The sequence below is a fragment of the Mobula birostris genome, chromosome 19 (genome assembly GCF_030028105.1).
Source record: "Mobula birostris isolate sMobBir1 chromosome 19, sMobBir1.hap1, whole genome shotgun sequence".
NCBI classification, from domain to species: domain Eukaryota; kingdom Metazoa; phylum Chordata; class Chondrichthyes; order Myliobatiformes; family Myliobatidae; genus Mobula; species Mobula birostris.
Window position 1 is genome coordinate 7133224 of NC_092388.1, and position 16594 is coordinate 7149817.

The 16594-nt window shown below is 43.8% G+C and overlaps 1 protein-coding gene across 2 annotated transcripts in view; it reads right to left on the reverse strand.

Moving 5' to 3' along the window:
* Positions 1-2535, reverse strand: part of azi2 (5-azacytidine induced 2) — an 86434-nt gene extending 83899 nt beyond the window's left edge. Inside the window, exon 1 of one of the 2 annotated variants that reach the window (XM_072283182.1) lies at positions 2261-2535. The gene's annotated coding sequence lies outside the window, so the exon portion shown is untranslated. The remainder of the gene's footprint in view (positions 1-2260) is intronic. The other variant, XM_072283181.1, reaches the window with a different exon arrangement.
* Between the last annotated feature and the right edge of the window lie 14059 nt (positions 2536-16594).

Below are 16594 nucleotides of genomic sequence, written 5' to 3' on the forward strand. Positions count from 1 at the left end.
CTGTACTGCTACTGCCCCAAAAAAAAAACAAATTTCATGACATACGTCAATGATGATAAACCTGATTCTGAGATGGGTCACTACAGCAGACTGAGAGTGGAAAGCAACAGTCTTTCTGTAATGATCAATAAATCAATTGTTTGGAATCAAATGACCCTGCCTGGTATCTCAGGGCTGGGTATGTCTGCATCTCCTCCCCCGGGGCCTAACTCCCCTCCTCTGCCACCTGTCCCACACCCCTCCCGTGGTGTTCCACTCTCACCATTCCCAACATCCTCTGCTCCCACCAGATTTACAAACTTGCTCTCCGCTCCACGTTGGCAAATACAGTACTGTGCAAAAGTCTTAGGCACCAGACATGTATTAAATATTGGTTGTGTCACTGCTGAATTCTTTTAGCAATCCAGATGTTAAAACCCCTGCTTTCTGTCACTCGGTAATAATCTATTTCTCTCAATCCCAACTACAGTACTGTAGAAAGTATCCTGACTTGGTTGCACTATGGTCTGGTACTGTATACCAACTTGAGTGCACAGGAACACAAGATGCAGAGAGTAACGCCTTCAGCCCAATACATCACGGGTACATCCCATGCCACCACTGAAAGCAAAAATGCCCACCATCTGGGCCATATTACTTCTCACAACTACCACTGGGCAAGAGGTACACCTTAAGACCCACACCACCAGATTCGAGAACAGCTACTTCTTTCCAACCACGTAGTTCTTAAACCAATCGTCAAAACCTTAATCACTAAAATTTAGAAAAGTTAACTACTCTGATCACGTAGCACCAAAATAGATTTTTGTTGTTGTTCTGTGTTCTCTCTTGCAAAAACTACAAAATTTATATTCATCACTTTCTTGTGAATATTTATATGATGCTATGTACCTGTGATCCATTTTCCTACAGGCAGTTACAGTACAACAAAGAAATTCAATAGAATTAATGACAAACTACACATAATCAAAGACTGACAACTAAAGTGCAAAAGACAAACTGAAAATAAAAATATTAATAAATAAACATAAATACTACTGGAAATCCAGATCAACACATACAAAATGCTGGGGGAACTGAGCAGGTCAGGCAGCATCCATGGAACTGAATAAACAGTTAACATTTCAGGCCAAAGTAAGTAACAACTGTCACTATATCAATAATCCAGAAATATGTCAAACTAAGTATACTTTAAAAAGTTAGACCCCCCCTTAAACTGTACACATTTCTATACAGAATTACATCTCTCCACTGAGGACACTGCAATACATAAAACTAATCTTGCAATTCTGCAACTCATCCAAACATAATTTTCCTCTGTGTCCAGCTAATTTTGATCTGCTCCTTCCCCACCATCCCTCAGACAATCATTCAAAAAATAAAACAATGAACTCGACAAGGTTATTTTTTTAGTTTCTTCCAATCTGGGAGTAGGAACTTGAAGGCAATTAACCTTTGGGTGTGTCTGCTTACAGCAGCGAAGTTGGTAGTTCTGAAGGGTCAAAGTCAATGAACTCCAAAACAACTTATAAAATACCATATCATATTTGGAAGAAATTTCCTTGTGATATATGATCATCATACATTAAAAATAGTAGAGCTTCCCAAACAAGATACTCCGTATTAAAAAAAGTGGAAATTGCTTTCAAAAATGTTTAGAAATTTTAACAGAATAGTTATAACGACAAAATTCACTTCATACAAGTCAGTAATAATAAACATGATTCCGATATCCCTCTAGTGAACATAAAGATAATCATAATCGACAGTAAAAGACTTGAAATGTTTTCACTTTTTCTCTCCACATGCGCCGCCTGGCTCGACTGACTATTGGTATCACTTTCTGTTACAAAGCCAGAAATGGTAGTGCAAGCTAATCCCATACAGATCTACACGGGGACTCAAAAATTACTTAAAATCAAGGAAGATAAGTTACTGACAAAATGCAAGGTATGAACGTGTCAACTCTACCAAAGGAACTAGCATAAATGAAGTGGGCTGAACGGCCTACTTCAATGCCAATTTTATACGTCTTAATCTACGCTGGCGGAGTAGGATGCAAAATTAACCAGTAGTTTACGACCTGGGACGTTTTCCACCAGGTTACCCGATCAGGTGCATCTCTCGGGGAACCACCTCCCCGCCTCCCATCCTCCCCTCCTCCCATCCTAGCCCCGGGACTTCAGCAACCGGAGACAACCAGCTCAAACCCCCCTCCCCACACAGGCCTGGGCTCCGTGCCGACCTCCCGCTCACTTACCAGGTGACCTGCGCCGAGCCAACCGCAGGGGCTCTCAGGACCGACCACCCTCCATTTACAGACCGGCCTCCGCTCACCTTTCTCTCCGCCGCTGTCACCACACCCCCCGGTCACGTCAACGCGGCGGTTTGGGCCGGCGTCATGTGACCATGCACCGAACGACGTCACGCAGTGACGCCATGACGCTCCGGAGCGAGTTCGCCCCGCCCACCGAGCGACCACGGAGTTCCTTACTAGCGAAGTGTTCCTGTTGTTAATCGGCCAGACCGCTGTGAAACAGGTACTGTCCCCAGGATCATCAGCGACACGTCTGATGTACAATTTGCGTTTTACAATACCAAGATTTAAAATTACAAAATAAATAAATAGTGCAAAAAAAAAGGAATTGGTATCAGGTTTATTATTGACTTGTGAAATTTGTTTTGCGGCTGTACGGTGCAAAGACATTAAAAAGTGCAATAAATTACAAAACAAATATTGTGAGAAGAAGGAATAGTGTTCTCGAGAACTGTTCCGAAGGCTGCTGGTGGAGGAGAAGTTGTTTACTTATTTGTAGTTGTTTGTAGTACCGAGAAAAGTGTAGTCATAGTGTCATGGAGCGAAGCAGAACGTGCTGAACTGTTAATTCTGCCCAGTCTCATTGATCCACACTAGAACATAGCTCTGCATACCCCTCCCATCCATGTACTTATCCAAACTTTCCTTAGATGTTGCAATCGATTCCGCATCCACAACTTCTGCTGGTAGCTTGTTCCACTGTCCAACTCCGAGTTACGTTTCACCCTCACGTTCTCCTTAAATATTTCACCTTTCACCCTTAACCTCTAGTCTAGTCTCACCCAACCTCAGTGGGAAAAGCCAGCTTGCATGTACCCTATCTATACGCCTAATAATCTTGTACACCTCTATCATATCTCCTCTCATTCTCCTGTACCCCAGAGGATAAAGTCCGAACGTATTCAACCTTTAACTCAGGTGCTCCAGTCCCGGCAATATCCTTATAAGCAGTAAAGTGTATTGGCCTGTGAAGGAATTTATTGATTTCCTCACAAAGTAAAACAGTGGAAATGGAAACTGAAACCATGTCACAATTGCCAGGGGAGGTCTGGCGTGAATTTGCCAAACAGCATCTGCTTTACTGAGCCTAAACAGCCTCCCTGTTTTGTATCGTTGTCAAGCATCTTCTACACAGCAACAACAAAAGAATATTTTCTCCAGCTGCAGTAAAATACCCCTCCAGCAAAAGAGGTGTAAGGTGCTCCTTCCCTCCAGTAGCCTGCAGGTCACCCTTGGACAAGGTGTAGCACCTGCTTAGCCCTTCACCCCCCCCCCCCAATCAGGGTCATGTGAAGCCATGGGAGCAGGTGGTGGATGGCCCAATGAGCAGCTGGTGCATATCACATATCCTGGTTATGCCACCACTGACCCCCGGCAGACAATCTTCAAAGAGTATTAATAATGGCTGGGGTCAGCCATCTTGTAAAGACACTGCCCAGAAGAAGACAATGGCAAACCACTTCTGTAGAAAAACGAGCCAAGAACAATCACGAAAGGACCATGATCACCTACATCATGTTTCACCGCACATAGTGAACAAACCAACATTAAAATAAACTGAATACAGAACTACTGAACTCGTGTCCTCGTATCTCAATTCCGTTCTATCCCCCTTGGTTCAGTCCCTTCCTACCTACACCTGTGACACTTCTCATGCTCTCAATCCCCTCAGTAACTTTCAATTCTTTCGCCCTGACCGCCTCATCTTCACCCTGGATGCCCAGTCCCTATCCCCCATCAAGATGGCCTCAAAGCTCTTCGCTTCTTTCTTGACAAAAGAACCAACCGATCCCCTTCCTCTGCTACCCTCCTCTGTCTGGCAGAACTGGTCCTCACCCTGAACAATTTTTCCTTCGGCTCCTCCCATTTTCTTCAAACTTGAGGGGTTGCATGGGCACTCACATGGGCCCCAGCTCTGTCAGAGTGTCAATAGCTCTGAGGACCTAACCGCGTCCCAACGTATCAATGCATCTATGAAAAAGGCAAGACAGCGGCTATATTTCATTAGGAGCTTGAAGAGATTTGGCATGTCACCTAAAACACTTGAAAATTTCCTCAGATGTACCATGGAGAGCATTCTGACTGGCTACATCACAGTCTGGCATAGGGGTGGAGGACTACTGCGCTGGATTGCAGTAAGCTACAGAGAGTTGTAGAATTAGTCAGCTCCATCATGGGCACTAGCCTCCCCATAGTATCCAAGATATCTTCAATGAGCGGTGCCTCAAAAAGGCGGCATCCATCATTAAGGACCCCCACCACCCAGGACGTGCCCTCATCTCATTGTCACCATCAGGAAGGAGGTACAGAAGCCTGAAGGCACACATTCTGCAACTAAGGAACAGCTCCTTCCCCTCTGCCATCCAATTTCTGAATGGACATTGGACCCATGAACACTGCCTCATGACTTTTTTAATTTGTTTTTGCATTACTTACTCAACTTAAGTATTTGATATAGCTATCTATACTGTAATTCACAATTTTTCTATATTATCACATATTGCATTGTACTGCTGCTGCAGCATTAACAAATTTCATGACATATGCTGACAACATTAAACCTGATTCTAATTATGATTCTGATTCTTCATCGACTATGTGGAACAGTCTATGTTCGAAGCCCTCCCCAGTCATACTCCCCAACTCTTTCTCCACTACATTGACAATTGCAATGGTGCTGCTTCATGCAGCCATGCCGTGGTCATCAATTTTATCAAGTTCGCCTCTAATTTCCACCCTGCCCTTAAATTCACTTGGTCCATCTCTGGAGACAAACTGTTAACTGACATCTTTTATAAACCTACAGATTATTACCATGGTTATCTCGACTATACCTCTTCCTACCTTATCTTCTGTAAAAATGCTGTTCCCTTTTCTCATTTTTTTGCCTCCATTGCATCTGTTCCCAGGATGTGGCTTTCCATTCCAGGACATCAGAGATGTCCTCCTTCTTTAAAGAACATGGTTTCCTTCCCTCTACTATTGGTGCTGCCCTCACCCTCATCTCCTCCATTTCCCATACATCCACAGTCAGCCCATCTTCCCGGCACCTTGACAGTTAGAGTCTTTCTTGTCCTTACCTAACAGCCTATCAGTTTCCACATTCAACACATTTTCCTACGCAGCTTCCACCATCTCCAAAGAGATCCTACCACTAAACATGTCTTTACCTTCCCCCGCCCCACCACCGCTTTCCGGAGGGGTTGCTCCGTCTGGGATTCCCTTGTCCATTTGTCTCTGCAAGCAGCCTAACTGCTACACCTGCCTACACACCACCCTCTCTCTCTCTCTCTCACCTCCAATCAGGGCCCCAAACATTCTTTCCAGGTGAGGCAACACTTCATCCATGAATCTGCTGGGGCTGTCTATTGTATCTCATGTTCCCAATGCAGCCTCCCCTACATTGGTGAGACCCGTCGTAAACTGGGGGACCACTTTGTCAAGCACCTCTTTACCATCCGCCACAGGTGGAACCTCCCGGTGACCAAACATCTTAATTCTGATTCCTATTCCCATTCTGACATGTTGATCCATATCCTCCTTCAGGGTGAAGGAGCAACACCTTATATTCCATCCGGGTACCCTCCAGCCTGATGGCATGAATATCTATTTCTCTTTCCTGCGAACAAATTTCCCCTACTCCCCTCCTCTATTCCACACTCTGACCTTTCAGTTCTTCTCACCTGCCCATTCCCCTGAGTCCCCTCCTCCTTCCCTTTCTCCTGTGGTCCACTATCCTCTCCTATCATATTCTTCCTTCTCCAGCCCTTTATCTTTCTCACCCACCTGCCTTCACCTATCACCTTCCAGCTAACCTGTTTCCCCTCCCCCACCTTCTCATTCTGGCATCTTCCCCCTTTCTTCAGTCCTGAAGAAGGGTGTCTGCCCGAAATAACAACTGTTAATTCATTTCCATAGATGCCGTCTGACCTACTGAGTTCCTCCAATATTTTGTGTGCATTGCTTTGGATTTCTAGCTTCTGCAGACTTGTTTCCGTTTAAAACTGAATACAGAGCTATCTTGTGAGACTACTTGGCATCCTTAATCAAATGCAAATTCATCATGTTTGATACTGGCAGGTGGCACTTCATTCACTATCAAAATAATCTGCTGAGTCAAGACAGACCTGTCAACACCAGGATTAGGCCATTTGCAGCAACATTTGGAGTATTGGCTGCTCCAACCACAAGTCTACACCTCACCTCATTACATGGAGAAAGCAACTGCTCCTATTAATTTTTGGATGCCTTTTCCTGAATAGCTTCTTAAATAGGAAACAAACTGGTCTCAAAATCATCAAAAACAATGACTGTAACACATGTAAAATGCTGGAGGAACTCAGCAGGTCAGGCAGCATCGAGGGAGAGGAATAAGCAGTCAACGTTTTGGGCCGAGTCTCTTCAGTAGGACCAGAACACCAACTGCTTATTCCCTTCCATAGATGTTGACTGACCTGCTGAGTTCCTTCAGCATTTTGCATCTGTTATTTTGGATTTCCAGCAGCTGTAAAATCTCTTGCATTTATCAAAAGACATAAGACTCATCTGTTGTCACCTTACTTGTAGATTCCTGTAGTGAGTCAGAGGAAGCAGACAGAAAACTATACAGAAATATCAGGCATCTCTGACATATCTAACAAAGTAGTGAGCCCAATGAAAAATTAATGAGCTAATTTTACTCCATAATTTTAGTTCTGCCACTCTCTGGGTGCTTCAAGAAAGGGACATTGACTGACAGTCAGTCAGGTCCATGAAAGATTTTAGATTTAGAGACACAGCATGGTTACAGCACCTTGCAGCCCGACGAGCCTTCAATTACATCCATGTGACCAACTAACCAACAAACCGTACATCTTTGGAATGTGGGATGTAAACCAGAGGAAACCCACAAGGTCATGGGGTGAACGTGTAACCTCCTTACAGAGAGCGATGGGAATCAACCCCAAGTTGCTGACACTGTAATAGCTTTACTCTGACCTCTGCCCTACTGTACCCCCAAGAAGCCTTGGCTTTTGGGGAAAGAGACTCTTTTCATGGCTATTGCTAAGTACCTTAGATAACTGACTAAGAAAAAACATCAGGTTCCTTTACAGGGGTAAATAAAGCTGTGGCTTTTTAAAATTATGTCCTAATCTTCAAGGAGGATTCTGTGTTGGTGCACATCTGTAAACAGATTGTAAAACAAATGGCTGCATCACTGTCTGATATGGGGCGGGGGGGGGGTGTCACTGCAAAGGATTGAAATAAGCTGCAGAAAGTTATAAACCTAGCCAGCTTCATCTTGGGCACGAGTCTCCCCAGCATCCAGTACATCTTCAAGGAGCAATGCCTCAAAAAGGTGGCATCCATAATAAAGGACCCTATCACCCACAACATGTCCTCTTCTCATTGCTACCATCAGGGAGGAGGTACAGGAGCCTGAAGGCACACACTCAATGATTCAGGAACTGTTGCTTCCCCTCCGCCATCAGATTTCTGAATAAACAATGAACCCATGAACACTACCTCACTAATTTTTTTTCTCTTTTTGCACTGCTTATTTAATTTAACAATTTTAATATATATACTTACTGTAATTTACAGTTTTTTATTATTATGTATTGCTTTGTACTGCTGCCACATAATAACACATTTCGTGACATATCTCAGTGATATTAAACCTGATTCTGATCACTGTTAACAATTGTAAACAACTTTAAACAAATCACTGTAATCAGAATGTTAACTTTCCATCTAATGTAAATACAAAATCTGGGTTCTTCCTGCTTTCACTTTGCATGACCATAGAAGGAAAGTCAATTGCATTAAGCGCCTCTTATCTATGAGCTCTGCAGATTGCTCACGAGATTTTACAGAAGGAAAGATATTGTTCCAGTTTTGTGCTATCTGCAGAATCACATTGAGATTCAAATTTATCTATCTCATGTGCATCAAAATATGCTGTAAAATGCAAACCCTATACCTCCCCTCCACCCACCCATGCACATACAAAGTCCTCTAACCCCAGGACAGTCTTTGGCCTACAACCTCCAGTGGACTGATGGATTCATAAACAGTTGGCCATCGAATACCCTAAGAGATTCACAGACTTGGTCCTCGGGCAATTGAGCCTTGACTTCTGGACTTCTGATCAACCTTCGGACTTTGATCTGGACTCCCGATCAACCTCCGAGCTTAGATCTACAATATTGACCCCAGGACACACCAATGGCAATGAATACATATTGCATGGTGTCCTATAGTGAAAATTTTCCCAGATTTGGAAAGTGGAAATCTAGTTATTTTTAAGCGAATAGATTTTGAAATCATGTTCCCAAATTGTTAAGTACTTTTAAATCATGTGTAAGCTGGCTGGTGATAGGTGAAACTAGGTGAGCGGAAAATAGATGGGTGGGGGAGGGGGGATGAAGTGAGAAGCTGAAAATGTGGAAAAGGTGAAGGACTGAAGAAGAAGGAATTTAATGGGAAAGGAGAGTGGACCGTGGGAGAAAGGGAAGGAGGAGAGGGAAAGGAAGATGATGTGCAGGTGAGGAGAAAAGAAGAGGTAAGAGAGGAACCAGAATGATGAATGGAGAAAGAGAGAAGGGGGAGGGGGTAGAAACTACCAGAAGCTGGAGAAGTCAGTGTTCGTGCCATCAGGTTGGAGACTCCCCAAATGGAATATGAGGTGTTTCTCCACCAACCAGAGGGAGGCATCAGCATGACTATAGAGGAGGTCGTGAATCAACATGTTGGAATAGAAATGGGAAGTTGAATTGAAATGAGTGGCCACTGGGCCTCCTCTACAGTCACTTCATTCCCTCCCTCACTGACGCACCTTCCTCCTCTCCTGATCTCACCTGTCAGCTGCCGATGTGAACCCATCTTCTTTTTCTGGCTTCTGTCCCCTTCCTGTCCAGTCTTGCTGAAGGGTCTCAGCCCCAAGTGTTGACCATTTATATATTTCCATATATGCTGTGCTCCTGCAGCATTTTGTGTGTGTTGCTCAATAAAACATGAAATACATTTTCAGCCACCAACAACGTTTCACCCAGAATAGCTGTGTTCCACTGCATGCCTGTAGCATGCTGACGAGACACAATTTTCTCTGGTCAGCTTATTGCTGTGATTATTCAGAGTCCCCTGGACAGTTAAGGCTTTTACAGAGAACCAGCTTAATAAGGAGACATGAAAATCACAGGTTAGGCAAAAAGTAAGGCAAAGTTACATGTGGGGAAGTGATGGAGGTGGGGAGGGGAGTGGGTGGATGAAAATTCTTATGACGGCTAGAAACATTCAAAAGGGACTTAAACCAGTCTGTAGCATTTGGCAGAGTACAGTACAGGAAGACATGAAGTGGTGAAGTGGAAGGAAGCAGTGGTTGGAGACGGGGAAATCTCACTGAAACCTATCAAATATTGAAAGGCCAAGATAGAGCCAATGTGGAGAGGATGCTTCCAGTAGTGGGGGAGTCTAGGACTAGCAGGCGCAGCCCAAAATACAAGAATGTTTGTTTAGAGCAGAGATGAGAATGAAAATCTTGAGCTGGAGTGTGGTGAATCTGTGGAATTCATTGCTACAGACGGCTGTGGAGGCCAAGTCATTGGGAGTATTTAAAACGGAGGTTGATTGGCTCTTGATCAGTCAGGATGACGAAGATTACAGGGAGAAAGCAGGAGAAAGGGGTTCAGCGGGAAAATAAATCAGCCATGACTCAATGGACTAATTCTGTTCCTATGACCGGCACATGTAAATCCGAGTGGGTTCGAGAAAATTATGTAAATATATTTGCTGAGTTTGTAGGTACTGGGGTTGGGAGGGAACTGAAAGGAAAGGGCAGTGGCCAATTAATTTTTACTGGCCACCATGTTTCCTTCCAAGACAAAGTGAAAGGTTTCTGTTGGAACAAACAGAACAGAACTGATAGTGTCCAGCGTGTAGCAATAGATGGTCAATTAGTACAGGAAGTGGTGACACAGCCCTATCCATCTCAAGCAAAGCCCTCCTCAGCATTCGGCACATTTACAAGGAGCACTGCCCAACAAAGCCATCAAGGACCACCATCAAGGACCTCCACCATCCATAAGACCATAAGACATTGGAGCAGAAATAGGCCATTTGGCCCATTGAGTCTGCTCCACCTTTGAATCATGGCTGATCTTTTGTTCCCCTCCTTGGCCCCACTCTCTGGCTGTCTCCCCATAACCTTCGATGCCATGTCCAATCAATGACCTATCAAACTCTGCCTTAAATACACACAACAGCTTGGCCTCCACAGCTGCCCTTGGTTACAAATTCCACAAATTCACCTCCATTTGGCTCAAGATGTCTCTGCATCTCTGTTTTAAATGGATGCCCCTCTATCCTGAGGCTGTGCCTCTTATCCTAGACTCCCTCACCATGGGAAACATCCTTTCCACATCTACTCTGTCTAGGCCTTTCAACATCTGAAAGGTTTCAGTGAGATCCCTCCTCATCCTTCTGAATTCCAGACAGTACAGGCCCAGAGCCATCAAACAATCCTGACATGATAGCTCTTTCATTCCTGGAATCCTTGTGAACCTCCTCTGAACCCTCTCCTAATCTTTGCTTAGATAAGGAGCCAAAACTGTTCACAATACTCAAGGTGAGGTCTCACTGGTGTCTTATAAAGCCTCAGCATCACATCCCTCTCTTGTATTCTGGACCTCTTGAAATGAATGCTAACATTGCATTTTCCTTTTTCACCAACGACTCAACCTGCAAGTTAACCTTTACGTGTTCTACACTCCCAAGTCCCTTTGCATCTCAGATTTTTGGATTTTCTCCCATTTAGAAAATAGTCTGCATATTTATTTCTACTACCGAAGTGCATGACCATGCATTTTCCAACACTGTACTTCATTTGCCACTTTCTTGCCCATTCTCCTAATCTGTCTTAAGTCCTTCTGCAGCCTACCTGTTTCCACAACACTACCTGCCCCTCCACCAATCTTTGTATCATCTGCAAACTTGACAACAAAGCCGTCTATTTCATTGTCTAAATCGTTGATATGTAGCATAAAAAGAAACGGTCCCAACACCGACTACTGCGGAACATCGCTAGTCACTGGCAGCCAACCAGAAAAGGATCCTTTTATTCCCACTCGCTGTCTCCTACCAATTAGTCAATGCTCTAACCATGCTAGTAACCTTCCTGTAATACCATAGGCTCTTAACTTGATAAGTAGCCTCATGTGTGGCACCTTGTCAAAGGCCTTCTGGAAGTTCAAATACAACATTCACTGCATCCACTTTATCTATCCTACTTGTAATCTCCTCAAATAATTCCAACAGGTTTATCAGGCTATATTTTCCCTTAAGGAAATCATGCTGACTTTGTCCTAACTTGTCCTGTATCACCAAGTACTCCATAACCTCATCCTTAGCAACTGACTCCAACATCTTCCAAACCACTGAGGTCAGGCTAACTGGTCTATAATTTCCCTCTGCTGCCTTCCTCCTTTCTTAAAGAGTGGAGTGACATTTGCAGTTTTCTAGTCCTCTGGCACCATGCCAGAGCCAAATGATTTTTGAAAGATCATTGCTAATGCCTCCACGATCTCTACTGCTACTTCTTTCAGAGCCCTAGGGTGCAGTTCATGTGGTCGGAGTTACTTATATCTTTCAACTTTTTGAACATCTTCTCAATGTAATAGTAACAATACTGTACTCACTTCTCTTCCTCACATACTGCAACATATGGCACATTGCTAGTGTCTTCCACAGTGAAAACTGATGCAAAATATTCATGTAGTTCATCTGCCATCTCCTTGTCCCATGTTATTATTTCTCCAGCCTCATTTTCTAGCAGTCCTATATCCACTCATCTCTCGTTTTTTTACATACTTGAAATGCTTTTACTATCCACTTTGATATTGTTTGCTAGCTTGCTTTCCTATTTCATCTTTTCCCTCCTAATGATTCTTTCAGTTGCTCTCTGTAAGTTTTTAAAAGCTTCCCGCTAATTTTTGCTTTGTTGTATGTCCTCTCTTTTGTTTTTACATTAGCTTTGACTCCTTTATCTCTATTTTTCCCTTTCAGGATTCCTTAGAAGACTCTGACCTGGAGTTACACACCGATTTCGGTTCTTCGCGGAAATGGGACCCGCTCTCGGGGTCTCACGACTGGCTGCTATTCGATATGCCAAGGACGCGACCTAGAAGACTAGCGCACCTTCAGGATTCCGGGATTTTGTGGCTCTGGAGGTGGGCGGACCCGAGGTCAGTGCCGCTACAGAAAACTGGTGTGTCGTGGGAGACGGAAGATCAAAAATAGCGAGCTGGTTGCTGGCGGTGTGCCCAGAGACCCGAGTTCTTTGGGTATAGAGCTCAGAAGAAGCGACACAACAGACTTTTAACACCATAAATCAGCGAGTTGTTTTGTTATGTCTCCCCTCTCGCTGTGAAATGGAGATGCATCTTTTTCCCTTATTAGGGAGAGAGAGAGAGCCTGTGGTATGTCGAATACCAGGTGAATGAGTAGTCTTTGGGGTACTGCAAGTCTGTGACTTTATTGATGCTTTGCTGCACACTTGCTTGCTTGGTGGGGGAGTGTCATTGCTCTTTTGCTAGTGGGGGGTGTTGTTGCTTTGCTGCTGCTTATGCATGGGAGGGGGAGCTGTGGGGGGACTTTGGAGTTCTAACATTTAACTGTCATTCATTCTTTGGGACACTCATATGTTTTCTTGGATGTTTGTGAAGAAAAAGAATTTCAGGATGTATATTTCTCTGACATTAAATGTACCTATTGAAACTGATTGTCAGCCATGGTTGTACTATTTTGCCATTTGAGTATTTCTTTGATTCTGGAAACCATCTATCCTGCACCTTCCTCATTTTTCCCAGAAACTCACACCTTTTCTACTCTGTTGTCATCCCTGCCAGCATCTCCTTCCAGTTTACTTTGGCCTACTCCTGTCTCATACCACTGTAATTTCCTTTACTCCTCTGAAATACTGCTATGTCAGACTATACTTTCTCCCTATCAAATTTCAAGTTGAACTCAATCATATTGTGATCACTACCTCCAAGGGTTCTCTTACTTTCAGCTCCCTAATCACTTCTCATTCATCACATAACACCTAATCCAGTTTAGCTGATCCCCTAGTAGGCTCAATGACAAGCTGCTCTAACAAGCCATCTCATTGGCAGTCAACAAATTCACTCTCTTGAGATCCATTACAAACCGGATTTTTCCAATCGACCTGCATGTTGGAATCTCTTAAACTATCATAACATTGCCCTTTTGACATGGTTTTTGTATTTCCCATTGTCATCTGTGTCCACATCCCAGCTACTGTTGGGAGGCCTGTATATAACTGCCATCAGGGTCCTTTTACCCTTGGAGTTTGTTAACAACCAACAAGGATTCAAAATCTTCTGATCCTATGTCACATCTTTCTACTGACTTGATGTGATTGTTACTAGCAGAGCCATGCCATCCCTCTGCCTACCTTCCTATCTCTCCAAATCAACGTGTAACCTTGGACAATCAGCTCCTAACTACAACCATCTTTCAGCCACGATTCAGTGTGGCCACAATATCATACCTGACAATCTGTAATAGTGCAACAAGATCATCTACCTCATTTTTAATACACCATGCTCAGAGATATAACACTTTGAGTACTATATTTGCTACCCTTTTTGATTTTGCATCCCTAATGTACTTGTATTCACCCTGCTGGCTGCAATTTTGTCCTATCACCTTCCTGCCCTTCCTGACAGTCTGACTGCATGCTATCTTTGCTTTTTTACCATCTGTCCTGTCCTGAGTCCCTTTACTCCTGTTCCCTGTGCAGGTCATACCTCCCCCAGAAGAAATCCTAATGTTCCAAGTACCTGAAGCCCTGCCCCCTGCTTCAGCTTCTCAGCCACACATTTATCTACCAAATCATCCTGTTTCTACCCTCACTGGTGTGTTGCACAGGCAGCAATCCAGAAATTACTACACTGGAGGTGGTGCTTCTCAGCTTTCTGCCTAGTTCTGTAAATTCTCTTTTCAGGACTTCTTCGTTTCTCCATCCTATGTCATTGGTACCAATATGTAGCAATACATCTGGCTGCTCTCCCTTCCCCTCCAAAATGTTATGGACGTGATCCAAGGTGTCCCTGACCCTGGCACCTTGGAGGCAACATACCATCCGGGTGTCCTGTTCACATCCACAGAATCTCCTGTCTGTTCCTCTGACCACTGAGTCCCCTATCACTACCACTCCCCTCTTCTCTCTCTTTCCCTTCTGCACCACGGACCCAGTAACCCTGTCTCCATGGCATTCCCCTGGGAGGTCATCCCCTGCAGCAGTATCCAAAATGGTATACCTATTATTGAGGGGGATTGTCCACAGGGGTGCTCTGTGCTAACTGCCTATTCACATTTCCATTTCTCCTGGCGTTCACCCAGCTACTCGCCTCCTGCAACTTAGGGGTGTCTACTTCCCTGTAACTCTGATTGATTATCTCCTCACTCTCCCATACAAGCTGAAGGTCAACCAGCTGCTGCTCCAAATCCGTCACAGCAGTCTTCAAGGAGCTGCAGCCGGATGCACTTCACACAGATGTAGTTTGCTGGGAGACTCTGGGTCTCCCAAGACTTCAACATCTGGCATGAAGAACACACAGCAGCCATTTCCTACGCTTGGTACATTAAGAGGAAAAAAGAAGGGAACCTTAGCAGAAACCTACCTGGAGCCAACCCTTCTTTCGAGCCAAAGCCTGACAGCCCTACTCACACCACTTGCCTATTCCCAACAATGGCTGCCCGGCTTGTCCCTTCTGTACTCTTAAACAAGTGTCGCTGCCTACGAGAAGGGGACAAAGTGAGAAGCTGGAAGGTCACCTCACCTATCTCTTTATGGACCAATTAATAACAGTGGAAAAATGTTCTAAAATAGCTAATCATTATTTTCTGTGTCGGGAGTTAATGGGTATGATTTTCAGGATTTATGAATAATTGTTCAGCAAAGGATTAGATGTGTAAAAATTTGCATTCATACATTTTTAAAAAGAAGCATAGAATATATGATAAAAATGACAGTTTGGATATTCATCAGAAAGTCTACAAATAAAAAGCAAATTATTAGCCTACCTTTGCAAAAGATAAACATAGAACATGTATTATACTGGGAGTTCCCTAGCCCCTGAAGCTTACTAAGTTTTCTCTAACATAGATTGCCCCTTGAGAATAAGAATCGAAAGAGATAATTTACGATGCAAGATTTGAGATTGTATATTGTCAATCATCAGTTTTTATTGACATTGCTCAGTCTTTTGCTGTTTGTGTAATTTGTTCTTTTGTTTGCACGTCGGTGTTTGATGAATATGATCCATGGTTTTCTTTGTTTCATAGCTGTCTATGGGAAGATGAATCTCGGGGTTGCATACCGCACATACTTTGATAATAAATGTACTTCGACTTTGAGTTTGTCAAGTGTAAAGGAGAACAACACGGTTGTTATTCCAGAGCTGATGCAAGCATAAAAAAAGACAATAAGCTTAAAGAACACAATTACAACACAATAAATATAAATGCAACAAGATTAGGTTATATGTATTTGAGCAATGCCTCGGAAAGGTGACGTCCATCATTAAGGACCCAGGTCATGCCTTGTTCTCATTGTTATCATCAGGAAGGAAGTGCAGAAGCCTGAAGGAATTCAGTGATTCAGGAATAGCTTCCTCCCATCTGCTATCCAATTTCTGAATAGAAATTGAACCCATGAACACTACCAGAGGTCCATGAGCCAGTGCTCATTGGATGATCAAGGTGCAGAGGGTCTACAACCTTAAATTCCTCTGTGTTTTTTATCCTGGAGGTCCTGTCCTGGGTCCCGCACTTAAGTGCAATTATGAAAAAAGCATGGCAATGCCTCTTCTTCCTTAGGGGTTTGCGAAGATTTGGCATGATGTCTAAAATGTTGATAAACTTCTATAGATGTGTGGTGGACAGTGTATTGACTGGCTGCATCACAGCCTGTAATGAAAACACCAATGCCCTTGAACAGAAATTCCTACAAAAAGTAGTGGATACAGCCCAGTCCATCACAGGTAAAGCCCTCCCCACCATTGAGCACATCCACATGAACCATGTTGCAGGAAAGCAGCATCCAGCAGCCGGGACCCCAACTGCCCAGAACATGCTCTCTTCTCACTGCTGCCATCAGGAAGAAGGAGCCTCGGGACTCACACCACCAGGTTCAGGAACAGTTATTACCCCTCAACCATCAGGCTCTTGAACCAAAGGGGATAACTTCACTTCATCATTGAAATGTTCCCACAA